The following is a 14,820-nucleotide window of genomic DNA, read 5'->3' as shown; positions in this document are numbered from 1 at the left end:
TTCTGTAATCTGTGGACCTTCAAAGTGTTGATGAAAGACAGAAATTGCATCAGGATTGAATACAACAGTCACCATGCGCTCTTTCCTCCATGAGAGTAATGTCTCAAACAGTCTACGCTTTTATCGTTCCCTGGAAGATCAGTAGTAGTTTCCGATGCACATCTGGAAGCATTCTGTAATCTGTGGACTATCAGAGTGTTGATAAAACACACAAATTGCATCGGAATTCAATACAACAGTCACCATGCGCACTTTCCTTCATGGGAGTAATGTCTCAAACTGTCATCGCTTTGATCGTTCCCTGAAGACCAGTAGTAGTTTCCGATGCACATCTGGAGGCATTCTGTAATCTGTGGACTATCAGAGTGTTGATGAAACACAGACATTGCATCGGGATTGAATACAACAGTCACCATGCGCACTTTCCTCCATGGGAGTAATGTCTCAAAGTGTCATCGCTTTGATCATTCCCTGAAGACCAATAGTAGTTTCCGATGCACATCTGGAGGCATTCTGTAATCTGTGGAGTTTCAGAGTGTGATGAAACAAAGAAATTGCATCGGGATTGAATACAACAGTCACCATGCACACTTTCCTCCATGGGAGTAATGTCTCTAACGGTCTGCGCTTTGATCGTTTCCTGGAAGACAGGTAGTAGGTTACGATGCACATCTGGAGGCATTCTATAATCTGTTTACTATCAGAGTGTTGTTGAAACACAGATATTGCATCGGAATTCAATACAACAGTCACCATGCGCACTTTCCTCCATGGGAGTAATGTCTCAAACTGTCATCGCTTTGATCGTTCCCTGAAGACCAGTAGTAGTTTCCGATGCACATCTGGAGGGATTCTGTAATCTGTGGTGTATCAGTGTGTTGATGGAACACAGAGATTGCATCGGGATTGAATACAACAATCACCATGCGCACTTTCCTAGATGGGGGTTAATGTCTCAAACAGTTAAGCATTGATCGTTCCCTGGAAGACCAGTAGTAGTTTCCGATGCACATCTGGAGGTATTCTGTAATCTGTGGAACTTCAAAGTGTTGATGAAAGACAGAAATTGCCTCGGGATTGAATACAACAGTCATCATGCGCATTTTCCTCCATGGCGAGTAATGTCTCAAATCGTCCACGCTTTGATCGTTCCCTGGAAGACTAGTAGTTGATTCCGATGCACATTGGATTCGTTCTGCAATCTGTATACTATCAGAGTGTTGTTCAAACACAGAAATTGCATCGCTATTGAAAACAACAGTCGCCATGCGCACTTTCCACCATGCTAGTAATGTCTCAAACTGTCTACGCTTTGATCGTTCCCTGGAAGACCAGTAATAGTTTCCGATGCACATCTGGAGGTATTCTGTAATCTGTGGTCCTTCAAAGTGTTGATGAAAGACAGATATTGCCTCGGGATTGAATACAACAGTCACCATGCGCACTTTCCTCCATTGGAGTAATGTCTCAAACCGTCTACGCTTTGATCGTTCCCTGGAAGACAAGTAGTAGTTTCCGATGCACATCTGAATACGTTCTATAATCTGTATACTATCAGAGTGTTGTTCAAAAACAGAAATAGCATCGGGATTGAATACACCAGTCGCCATGCGCACTTTCCTCCATGGGAGTAATGTCTCAAACAGTCTACGCGTTGATCGTTCCCTGGAAGACCAGTAGTAGTTTCCGATGCACATCTGGAGGTATTCTGTAATCTGTGGACCTTCAAAGTGTTGATGAAAGACAGAAATTGCATCAGGATTGAATACAACAGTCACCATGCGCTCTTTCCTCCATGAGAGTAATGTCTCAAACAGTCTACGCTTTTATCGTTCCCTGGAAGACCAGTAGTAGTTTCCGATGCACATCCGGAGGCGTTCTGCAATCTGTGGACCTTCAAAGTGTTGATGAAACACAGAAATTGCATCGGGATTGAATACAACAGTCACCTTGCGCACTTTCCTCCATGGGAGTAATGTCTCAAACAGTCTACTCTTTGATCGTTCCCTGGAAGTCCAGTAGTAGTTTCCGATGCACATCTGGAGGCATTCTGTTATCTGTGGACCTTCAAACTATTGATGAAACACAGAAATTGCATCGGGATAGAACACAACAGTCAGCACGCGCACTTTCCTCCATGGGAGTAATGTCTCAAACAGTCTACGATTTGATCGTTCCCCGGAAGACCAGTGGTAGTTTCTGATGCACTTGTGGAGGCATACTGTAATCTGTGGAACATCGGAGTGTTGATGAAACACAGAAATTGCATCGGGATGGAATACAACAGTGACCATGCGCACTTTCCTAGATGGGAGTAATGTTCCAAACAGTTAACGTTTGATCGTTCCCTGGAAGACCAATAGTAGTTTCCGATGCAAATCTGGAGATATTCCGTAATCTGTGGACCTTCAAAGTGTTGATGAAAGACAGAAATTGCCTCGGGATTGAATACAACTGTCATCATGAGCATTTTCCTCCATGGGAGTAATGTCTCAAACCGTCTACGCTTTGATCGTTCCCTGGTAAGACCAGTAGTTGATTCGGATGCACATCTGGAGGTATTCTGTAATCTGTGGTGCTTTAAAGTGTTTATGATAGACAGAAATTGCCTCGGGATTGAATACAACAGTCATCATGCGCATTTTCCTCCATGGGAGTAATGACTCATACTGTCAGCGCTTTGATCGTTCCCTGAAGACCAGTAGTAGTTTCCGATGCACATCTGGAAGCATTCTGTAATCTGTGGACTATCGGAGTGTTGATGAAACACACAAATTGCATCGGAATTCAATACAACAGTCACCATGGGCACTTTCCTTCATGGGAGTAATGTCTCAAACCGTCATCGCTTTGATCGTTCCGTGAAGACCAGTGGTAGTTTCCGATGCACATCTGGAGGCATTCTGTAATCTGTGGACTATCAGAGTGTTGATGAAACACAGAAATTGCATCGGGATTGAATACAACAGTCACCATGCGCACTTTCCTCCATGGGAGTAATGTCTCAAACTGTCATCGCTTTGATCGTTCCCTGAAGACCAGTGGTAGTTTCCGATGCACATCTGGAAGCATTCTGTAATCTGTGGAGTATCAGAGTGTTGATGGAACAAAGAAATTGCATCGGGATTGATAACAACAGTTACCATGCGCACTTCCCTCCATGGGGGTAATGTCTCTAACAGTCTACGCTTTGATCGTTTCCTGGAAGACCAGTAGTAGGTTCCGATGCACATCTGGAGGCATTCTGTAATCTGTTTACTATCAGAGTGTTGTTGAAACACAGAAATTGCATCGGGATTGAATACAACAATCACCATGCGCACTTTCCTAGATGGGAGTAATGTCTCAAACAGTTAACGCATTGATCGTTCCCTGGAAGACCAGTAGTAGTTTCCGTTGCACATCTGGAGGTATTCTGTAATCTGTGGATTATCAGAGTGTTGATGAAACACACAAATTGCATCGGAATTCAATACAACAGTCACCATGCGCACTTTCATTCATGGGAGTAATGTCTCAAACTGTCATCGCTTTGATCGTTCCCTGAAGACCAGTTGTAGTTTCCGATGCACATCTGGAGGCATTCTGTAATCTGTGGACTATCAGAGTGTTGATGAAACACAGAAATTGCACGGGATTGAATACAACAGTCACCATACGCACTTTCCTCCATGGGAGTAATGTCTCTAACAGTCTACGCTTTGATCGTTCCCTGGAAGACCAGTAGTAGGTTCCGATGCACATCTGGAGGCATTCTGTAATCAGTTTACTATCAGAGTGTTGTTGAAACACACAAATTGCATCGGAAATGAATACTACAGTCACCATGCGCACTTTCCTCCATGGGAGTAATGTCTCAAACTGTCATCGCTTTGATCGTTCCCTGAAGACCAGTGGTAGTTTCCGATGCACATCTGGAGGCATTCTGTAATCTGTGGAGTATCAGAGTGTTGATGGAACAAAGAAATTGCATCGGGATTGATAACAACAGTTACCATGCGCACTTTCCTCCATGAGGGTAATGTCTCTAACAGTCTACGCTTTCATCGCTCCCTGGAAGACCAGTAGTAGGTTCCGATGCACATCTGGAGGCATTCTGTAATCTGTTTACTATCAGAGTGTTGTTGAAACACAGATATTGCATCGGGATTGAATACAACAATCACCATGCGCACTTTCCTAGACGGGGGTTAATGTCTCAAACAGTTAACGCATTGATCGTTCCCTGGATGACCAGTAGTAGTTTCCGATGCACATCTGGAGGTATTCTGTAATCTGTGGAACTTCAAAGTGTTGATTAAAGACAGAAATTGCCTCGGGATTGAATACAACAGTCATCATGCGCATTTTCCTCCATGGCGAGTAATGTCTCAAATCGTCTACGATTTGATCGTTCCCTGGAAGACTAGTAGTTGATTCCGATGCACATTGGATTCGTTCTGCAATCTGTATACTATCAGAGTGTTGTTCAAACACAGAAATTGCATCGGGATTGAAAACAACAGTCGCCATGCGCACTTTCCACCATGGGAGTAATGTCTCAAACTGTCTACGCTTTGATCGTTCCCTGGAAGACCAGTAGCAGTTTCCGATGCACATCTGGAGGTATTCTGTAATCTGTGGTCCTTCAAAGTGTTGATGAAAGACAGAAATTGCCTCGGGATTGAATACAACAGTCACCATGCGCACTTTCCTCCATGGGAGTAATGTCTCAAACCGTCTAGGCTTTGATTGTTCCCTGGAAGACAAGTAGTAGTTTCCGATGCACATCTGGATACGTTCTATAATCTGTATACTATCAGAGTGTTGTTCAAAAACAGAAATAGCATCGGGATTGATTACAACAGTCGCCATGCGCACTTTCCACCATGGGAGTAATGTCTCAAACAGTCTACGCGTTGATCGTTCCCTGGAAGACCAGTAGTAGTTTCCGATCCACATCTGGAGGTATTCTGTAATCTGTGGACCTTCAAAGTGTTGATGAAAGACAGAAATTGCATCAGGATTGAATACAACAGTCACCATGCGCTCTTTCCTCCATGGGAGTAATGTCTCAAACAGTCTACGCTTTTATCGTTCCCTGGAAGACCAGTAGTAGTTTCCGATGCACATGTGGAAGCATTCTGTAATCTGTGGACTATCAGAGTGTTGATGAAACACACAAATTGCATCGGAATTCAATACAACAGTCACCATGCGCACTTTCCTTCATGGGAGTAATGTCTCAAACTGTCATCGCTTTGATCGTTCCCTGAAGACCAGTAGTAGTTTCCGATGCACATCTGGAGGCATTCTGTAATCTGTGGACTATCAGAGTGTTGATGAAACACAGACATTGCATCGGGATTGAATACAACAGTCACCATGCGCACTTTCCTCCATGGGAATAATGTCTCAAAGAGTCTACGTTTTGATCGTTCCCTACAAGACCAGTAGTAGTTTCCGATGCACATCCGGAGGCGTTCTGCAATCTGTGGACCTTCAAAGTGTTGATGAAAGACAGAAATTGCCTCGAGATTGAATACAATAGTCATCATGCGCATTTTCCTCCATGGCGATTAATGTCTCAAATCGTCTACGCTTTGATCGTTCCCTGGAAGACCAGTAGTTGATTCCGTTGCACATTGGATTCATTCTGCAATCTGTATACTATCAGAGAGTTGTTCAAACACAGAAATTGCATCGGGATTGAAAACAACAGTCGCCATGCGCACTTTCCACCATGGGAGTAATGGCTCAAACAGTCTACGCTTTGATCGTTCCCTGGAAGACCAGTAGTAGTCTCCGATGCACATCTGCAGGTATTCTGTAATCTGTGGTCCTTCAAAGTGTTGATGATAGACAGAAATTGCCTCGGGATTGAATACAACAGTCACCATGCGCACTTTCCTCCATGAGAAAAATGTCTCAAACCGTCTACGCTTTGATCGTTTCCTGGAAGACCAGTAGTAATTTCCGATGCACATCTGGAGGAATTCTGTAATCTGTGGACTATCAGAGTGTTGATGAAACACAGAAATAGCATCGGGATGGAATACAACAGTCACCATGCGCACTTTCCTCCATGGGAGTAATGTCTCTAACAGTCTACGCTTTGATCGTTCCCTGCAAGACCAGTAGTAGTTTCCGATACACATCTGGATACGTTCTGTAATCTGTATACTATCAGAGTGTTGTTCAAAAACAGAAATACCATCGGGATTGAATATAACAGTCGCCATGCTCACTTTCCACCATGGGAGTATTGTCTCAAACAGTCTACGCGTTGATCGTTCACTGGAAGACCAGTATTAGTTTCCGATGCACATCTGGAGGAATTGTGTAATCTGTGGACTATCAGAGTGTTGATGAAGCACAGATATTGCATCGGGATGGAACACAACAGTCACCATGCGCACTTTCCTCCATGGGAGTAATGTCTCAAACAGTCTACGCTTCGATCTTTCCCTGGAAGACCAGTAGTAGTTTCCGATTCACATCTGGAGGTATTCTGTAATCTGTGGACCTTCAAAGTGTTGATGAAAGACAGAAATTGCATCAGGATTGAATACAACAGTCACCATGCGCACTTTCCTCCATGGGAGTAATGTCTCAAAGTGTCATCGCTTTGATCATTCCCTGAAGACCAATAGTAGTTTCCGATGCACATCTGGAGGCATTCTGTAATCTGTGGAGTTTCAGAGTGTGATGAAACAAAGAAATTGCATCGGGATTGAATACAACAGTCACCATGCGCACTTTCCTCCATGGGGGTAATGTCTCTAACAGTCTACGCTTTGATCGTTCCCTGGCAGACCAGTAGTAGGTTCCGATGCACATCTGGAGGCATTCTGTAATCTTTTTACTGTCAGAGTGTTGTTGAAACACAGAAATTTCATCGGGATTGAATACAACAATCACCATGCGCACTTTCCTCCATGGGAGTAATTTCTCAAACTGTCATCGCTTTGATCGTTCCCTGAAGACCAGTAGTAGTTTCCGATGCACATCTCGAAGGATTCTGTAATCTGTGGTGTATCAGAGTGTTGATGGAACACAGAAATTGCATCGGGATTGAATACAACAGTCACCATGCGCACTTTCCTCCATGGGAGTAATGTCTCTAACAGTCTACGCTTTGATCGTTCCCTGGCAGACCAGTAGTAGGTTCCGATGCACATCTGGAGGCATTCTGTAATCTTTTTACTATCAGAGTGTTGTTGAAACACAGAAATTTCATCGGGATTGAATACAACAATCACCATGCGCACTTTCCTAGATGGGGGTTAATGTCTCAAACAGTTAACGCATTGATCGTTCAATGGAAGACCAGTAGTAGTTTCCGATGCACATCTGGAGGTATTCTGTAATCTGTGGAACTTCAAAGTGTTGATGAAAGACAGAAATTGCCTCGGGATTGAATACAACAGTCATCATGCGCATTTTCCTCCATGGCGAGTAATGTCTCAAATCGTCTACGCTTTGATCGTTCCCTGGAAGAATAGTAGTTGATTCCGATGCACATTGGATTCGTTCTGCAATCTGTATACTATCAGAGTGTTGTTCAAACACAGAAATTGCATCGGGATTGAAAACAACAGTCGCCATGCGCACTTTCCACCATGGGAGTAATGTCTCAAACTGTCTACGCTTTGATCGTTCCCTGGAAGACCAGTAGCAGTTTCCGATGCACATCTGGAGGTATTCTGTAATCTGTGGTCCTTCAAAGTGTTGATGAAAGACAGAAATTGCCTCGGGATTGAATACAACAGTCACCATGCGCACTTTCCTCCATGGGAGTAATGTCTCAAACCGTCTAGGCTTTGATCGTTCCCTGGAAGACAAGTAGTAGTTTCCGATGCACATCTGGATACGTTCTATAATCTGTATACTATCAGAGTGTTGTTCAAAAACAGAAATAGCATCGGGATTGATTACAACAGTCGCCATGCGCACTTTCCACCATGGGAGTAATGTCTCAAACAGTCTACGCGTTGATCGTTCCCTGGAAGACCAGTAGTAGTTTCCGATCCACATCTGGAGGTATTCTGTAATCTGTGGACCTTCAAAGTGTTGATGAAAGACAGAAATTGCATCAGGATTGAATACAACAGTCACCATGCGCTCTTTCCTCCATGGGAGTAATGTCTCAAACAGTCTACGCTTTTATCGTTCCCTGGAAGACCAGTAGTAGTTTCCGATGCACATCTGGAAGCATTCTGTAATCTGTGGACTATCAGAGTGTTGATGAAACACACAAACTGCATCGGAATTCAATACAACAGTCACCATGCGCACTTTCCTTCATGGGAGTAATGTCTCAAACTGTCATCGCTTTGATCGTTCCCTGAAGACCAGTAGTAGTTTCCGATGCACATCTGGAGGCATTCTGTAATCTGTGGACTATCAGAGTGTTGATGAAACACAGACATTGCATCGGGATTGAATACAACAGTCACCATGCGCACTTTCCTCCATGGGAATAATGTCTCAAAGAGTCTACGTTTTGATCGTTCCCTACAAGACCAGTAGTAGTTTCCGATGCACATCCGGAGGCGTTCTGCAATCTGTGGACCTTCAAAGTGTTGATGAAAGACAGAAATTGCCTCGAGATTGAATACAATAGTCATCATGCGCATTTTCCTCCATGGCGAGTAATGTCTCAAATCGTCTACGCTTTGATCGTTCCCTGGAAGACCAGTAGTTGATTCCGTTGCACATTGGATTCATTCTGCAATCTGTATACTATCAGAGAGTTGTTCAAACACAGAAATTGCATCGGGATTGAAAACAACAGTCGCCATGCGCACTTTCCACCATGGGAGTAATGGCTCAAACAGTCTACGCTTTGATCGTTCCCTGGAAGACCAGTAGTAGTCTCCGATGCACATCTGCAGGTATTCTGTAATCTGTGGTCCTTCAAAGTGTTGATGATAGACAGAAATTGCCTCGGGATTGAATACAACAGTCACCATGCGCACTTTCCTCCATGAGAAAAATGTCTCAAACCGTCTACGCTTTGATCGTTTCCTGGAAGACCAGTAGTAATTTCCGATGCACATCTGGAGGAATTCTGTAATCTGTGGACTATCAGAGTGTTGATGAAACACAGAAATAGCATCGGGATGGAATACAACAGTCACCATGCGCACTTTCCTCCATGGGAGTAATGTCTCTAACAGTCTACGCTTTGATCGTTCCCTGCAAGACCAGTAGTAGTTTCCGATACACATCTGGATACGTTCTGTAATCTGTATACTATCAGAGTGTTGTTCAAAAACAGAAATACCATCGGGATTGAATATAACAGTCGCCATGCTCACTTTAAACCATGGGAGTAATGTCTCAAACAGTCTACGCGTTGATCGTTCCCTGGAAGACCAGTATTAGTTTCCGATGCACATCTGGAGGAATTGTGTAATCTGTGGACTATCAGAGTGTTGATGAAACACAGATATTGCATCGGGATGGAATACAACAGTCACCATGCGCACTTTCCTCCATGGGAGTAATGTCTCAAACAGTCTACGCTTCGATCTTTCCCTGGAAGACCAGTAGTAGTTTCCGATTCACATCTGGAGGTATTCTGTAATCTGTGGACCTTCAAAGTGTTGATGAAAGACAGAAATTGCATCAGGATTGAATACAACAGTCACCATGCGCACTTTCCTCCATGGGAGTAATGTCTCAAAGTGTCATCGCTTTGATCATTCCCTGAAGACCAATAGTAGTTTCCGATGCACATCTGGAGGCATTCTGTAATCTGTGGAGTTTCAGAGTGTGATGAAACAAAGAAATTGCATCGGGATTGAATACAACAGTCACCATGCGCACTTTCCTCCATGGGGGTAATGTCTCTAACAGTCTACGCTTTGATCGTTCCCTGGCAGACCAGTAGTAGGTTCCGATGCACATCTGGAGGCATTCTGTAATCTTTTTACTATCAGAGTGTTGTTGAAACACAGAAATTTCATCGGGATTGAATACAACAATCACCATGCGCACTTTCCTAGATGGGGGTTAATGTCTCAAACAGTTAACGCATTGATCGTTCAATGGAAGACCAGTAGTAGTTTCCGATGCACATCTGGAGGTATTCTGTAATCTGTGGAACTTCAAAGTTTTGATGAAAGACAGAAATTGCCTCGGGATTGAATACAACAGTCATCATGCGCATTTTCCTCCATGGCGAGTAATGTCTCAAACCGTCTACGCTTTGATCGTTCCCTGGAAGACAAGTAGTAGTTTCCGATGCACATCTGGATACGTTCTATAATCTGTATACTATCAGAGTGTTGTTCAAAAACAGAAATAGCATCGGGATCGAATACAACAGTCGCCATGCGCACTTTCCACCATGGGAGTAATGTCTCAAACAGTCTACGCGTTGATCGTTCCCTGGAAGACCAGTAGTAGTTTCCGATGCACATCTGGAGGTATTCTGTAATCTGTGGACCTTCAAAGTGTTGATGAAAGACAGAAATTGCATCAGGATTGAATACAACAGTCACCATGTGCTCTTTCCTCCATGAGAGTAATGTCTCAAACTGTCATCGCTTTGATCGTTCCCTGAAGACCAGTAGTAGTTTCCGATGCACATCTGGAGGCATTCTGTAATCTGTGGACTATCAGAGTGTTGATGAAACACAGACATTGCATCGGGATTGAATACAACAGTCACCATGCGCACTTTCCTCCATGGGAGTAATGTCTCAAAGAGTCATCGCTTTGATCATTCCCTGAAGACCAATAGTAGTTTCCGATGCACATCTGGAGGCATTCTGTAATCTGTGGAGTTTCAGAGTGTGATGAAACAAAGAAATTGCATCGGGATTGAATACAACAGTCACCATGCGCACTTTCCTCCATGGGAGTAATGTCTCTAACAGTCTGCGCTTTGATCGTTTCCTGGAAGACCGGTAGTAGGTTACGATGCACATCTGGAGGCATTCTGTAATCTGTTTACTATCAGAGTGTTGTTGAAACACAGATATTGCATCGGAATTCAATACAACAGTCACCATGCGCACTTTCCTCCATGGGAGTAATGTCTCAAACTGTCATCGCTTTGATCGTTCCCTGAAGACCAGTAGTAGTTTCCGATGCACACCTGGAGGGATTCTGTAATCTGTGGTGTATCAGTGTGTTGATGGAACACAGAGATTGCATCGGGATTGAATACAACAATCACCATGCGCACTTTCCTAGATGGGGGTTAATGTCTCAAACAGTTAAGCATTGATCGTTCCCTGGAAGACCAGTAGTAGTTTCCGATGCACATCTGGAGGTATTCTGTAATCTGTGGAACTTCAAAGTGTTGATGAAAGACAGAAATTGCCTCGGGATTGAATACAACAGTCATCATGCGCATTTTCCTCCATGGCGAGTAATGTCTCAAATCGTCCACGCTTTGATCGTTCCCTGGAAGACTAGTAGTTGATTCCGATGCACATTGGATTCGTTCTGCAATCTGTATACTATCAGAGTGTTCAAACACAGAAATTGCATCGGGATTGAAAACAACAGTCGCCATGCGCACTTTCCACCATGGGAGTAATGTCTCAAACTGTCTACGCTTTGATCGTTCCCTGGAAGACCAGTAATAGTTTCCGATGCACATCTGGAGGTATTCTGTAATCTGTGGTCCTTCAAAGTGTTGATGAAAGACAGATATCGCCTCGGGATTGAATACAACAGTCACCATGTGCACTTTCCTCCATGGGAGTAATGTCTCAAACCGTCTACGCTTTGATCGTTCCCTGGAAGACAAGTAGTAGTTTCCGATGCACATCTGGATACGTTCTATAATCTGTATACTATCAGAGTGTTGTTCAAAAACAGAAATAGCATCGGGATTGAATACACCAGTCGCCATGCGCACTTTCCTCCATGGGAGTAATGACTCAAACAGTCTACGCTTTGATCGTTCCCTGGAAGACCAGTAGTAGTTTTCGATGCACAACTGGAGGCATTCTGTAATCTGTGGAGTATCAGAGTGTTGATGAATGACAGAAATTGCATCGGGATTGAATACAACTGTCACCATGCGCACTTTCCTCCATGGGAGTAATGTCTCAAACAGTTAACGCTTTGATCGTTCCCTGGAAGACCAGTAGTAGTTTCCGATGCACATCCGGAGGCGTTCTGCAATCTGTGGACCTTCAAAGTGTTGATGAAACACAGAAATTGCATCGGGATTGAATACAACAGTCACCTTGCGCACTTTCCTCCATGGGAGTAATGTCTCAAACAGTCTACTCTTTGATCGTTCCCTGGAAGTCCAGTAGTAGTTTCCGATGCACATCTGGAGGCATTCTGTTATCTGTGGACCTTCAAAGTATTGATGAAACACAGAAATTGCATCGGGATAGAACACAACAGTCAGCACGCGCACTTTCCTCCATGGGAGTAATGTCTCAAACAGTCTACGATTTGATCGTTCCCCGGAAGACCAGTGGTAGTTTCTGATGCACATGTGGAGGCATACTGTAATCTGTGGAACATCGGAGTGTTGATGAAACACAGAAATTGCATCGGGATGGAATACAACAGTGACCATGCGCACTTTCCTAGATGGGAGTAATGTTCCAAACAGTTAACGTTTGATCGTTCCCTGGAAGACCAATAGTAGTTTCCGATGCAAATCTGGAGATATTCCGTAATCTGTGGACCTTCAAAGTGTTGATGAAAGACAGAAATTGCCTCGGGATTGAATACAACTGTCATCATGAGCATTTTCCTCCATGGGAGTAATGTCTCAAACCGTCTACGCTTTGATCGTTCCCTGGTAAGACCAGTAGTAGTTTCCGTTGCACATCTGGAGGTATTCTGTAATCTGTGGTCCTTCAAAGTGTTGATGAAAGACAGAAATTGCCTCGGGATAGAATACAACAGTCACCATGGGCACTTTCCTTCATGGGAGTAATGTCTCAAACCGTCATCGCTTTGATCGTTCCGTGAAGACCAGTGGTAGTTTCCGATGCACATCTGGAGGCATTCTGTAATCTGTGGACTATCAGAGTGTTGATGAAACACAGAAATTGCATCAGGATTGAATACAACAGTCACCATGCGCACTTTCCTCCATGGGAGTAATGTCTCAAACTGTCATCGCTTTGATCGTTCCCTGAAGACCAGTGGTAGTTTCCGATGCACATCTGGAGGCATTCTGTAATCTGTGGAGTATCAGAGTGTTGATGGAACAAAGAAATAGCATCGGGATTGATAACAACAGTTAACATGCGCACTTTCCTCCATGGGGGTAATGTCTCTAACAGTCTACGCTTTGATCGTTTCCTGGAAGACCAGTAGTAGGTTCCGATGCACATCTGGAGGCATTCTGTAATCTGTTTACTATCAGAGTGTTGTTGAAACACAGAAATTGCATCGGGATTGAATACAACAATCACCATGCGCACTTTCCTAGATGGGAGTAATGTCTCAAACAGTTAACGCATTGATCGTTCCCTGGAAGACCAGTAGTAGTTTCCGTTGCACATCTGGAGGTATTCTGTAATCTGTTTACCTTCAAAGTGTTGATGAAAGACAGAAATTGCCTCGAGATTGAATACAACAGTCATCATGCGCATTTTTCTCCATGGCGAGTAATGTTTCAAATCATCTACGCTTTGATCGTTCCCTGGAAGACCAGTAGTTTATTCCGTTGCACATTGGATTCGTTCTGCAATATGTATACTATCAGAGTGTTGTTCAAACACAGAAATTGCATCGGGATTGAAAACAACAGTCGCCATGCGCACTTTCCACCATGGGAGTAATGTCTCAAACAGTCTACGCTTTGATCGTTCCCTGGAAGACCAGTAGTAGTTTCCGATGCACATCTGCAGGTATTCTGTAATCTGTGGTCCTTCAAAGTGTTGATGATAGACAGAAATTGCCTCGGGATTGAATACTACAGTCACCATGCGCACTTTCCTCCATGGGAGTAATGTCTCAAACCGTCTACGCTTTGATCGTTTCCTGGAAGACCAGTAGTAATTTCCGATGCACATCTGGAGGAATTCAGTAATCTGTGGACTATCAGAGTGTTGATGAAACACAGAAATTGCATCGGGATGGAATACAACAGTCACCATGCGCACTTTCCTCCATGGGAGTAATGTCTCTAACAGTCTACGCTTTGATCGCTCCCCGGGAAGACCAGTAGTAGTTTCCGATGCACATCTGGATACGTTCTGTAATCTGTATACTATCAGAGTGTTGTTCAAACACAGAAATTGCATCGGGATTGAAAACAACAGTCGCCATGCTCACTTTCCACCATGGGAGTAATGTCTCAAACAGTCTACGCGTTGATCGTTCCCTGAAAGACCAGTAGTAGTTTCCGATGCACATCTGGAGGAATTGTGTAATCTGTGGACTATCAGAGTGTTGATGAAACACAGAAATTGCAACGGGATGGAATACAACAGTCACCATGCGCACTTTCCTCCTTGGGAGTAATGTCTCAAACTGTCATCGCTTTGATCATTCCCTGAAGACCAATAGTAGTTTCCGATGCACATCTGGAGGCATTCTGTAATCTGTGGAGTTTCAGAGTGTGATGAAACACAGAAATTGCATCGGGATTGAATACAACAGTCACCATGCGCACTTTCCTCCATGGGAGTAATGCCTCTAACAGTCTACTCATTGATCGTTTCCTGGAAGACCGGTAGTAGGTTCCGATGCACATCTGGAGGCATTCTGTAATCTGTTTACTATCAGAGTGTTGTTGAAACACAGAAATTGCATCGGAATTCAATACAACAGTCACCATGCGCACTTTCCTGCATGGGAGTAATGTCTCTAACTGTCATCGCTTTGATCGTTCCCTGAAGA

This window comes from Schistocerca gregaria, chromosome 10, assembly GCF_023897955.1.
Source record: "Schistocerca gregaria isolate iqSchGreg1 chromosome 10, iqSchGreg1.2, whole genome shotgun sequence".
NCBI lineage: Eukaryota > Metazoa > Arthropoda > Insecta > Orthoptera > Acrididae > Schistocerca > Schistocerca gregaria.
Note: the sequence above shows the minus strand (reverse complement) of the source record.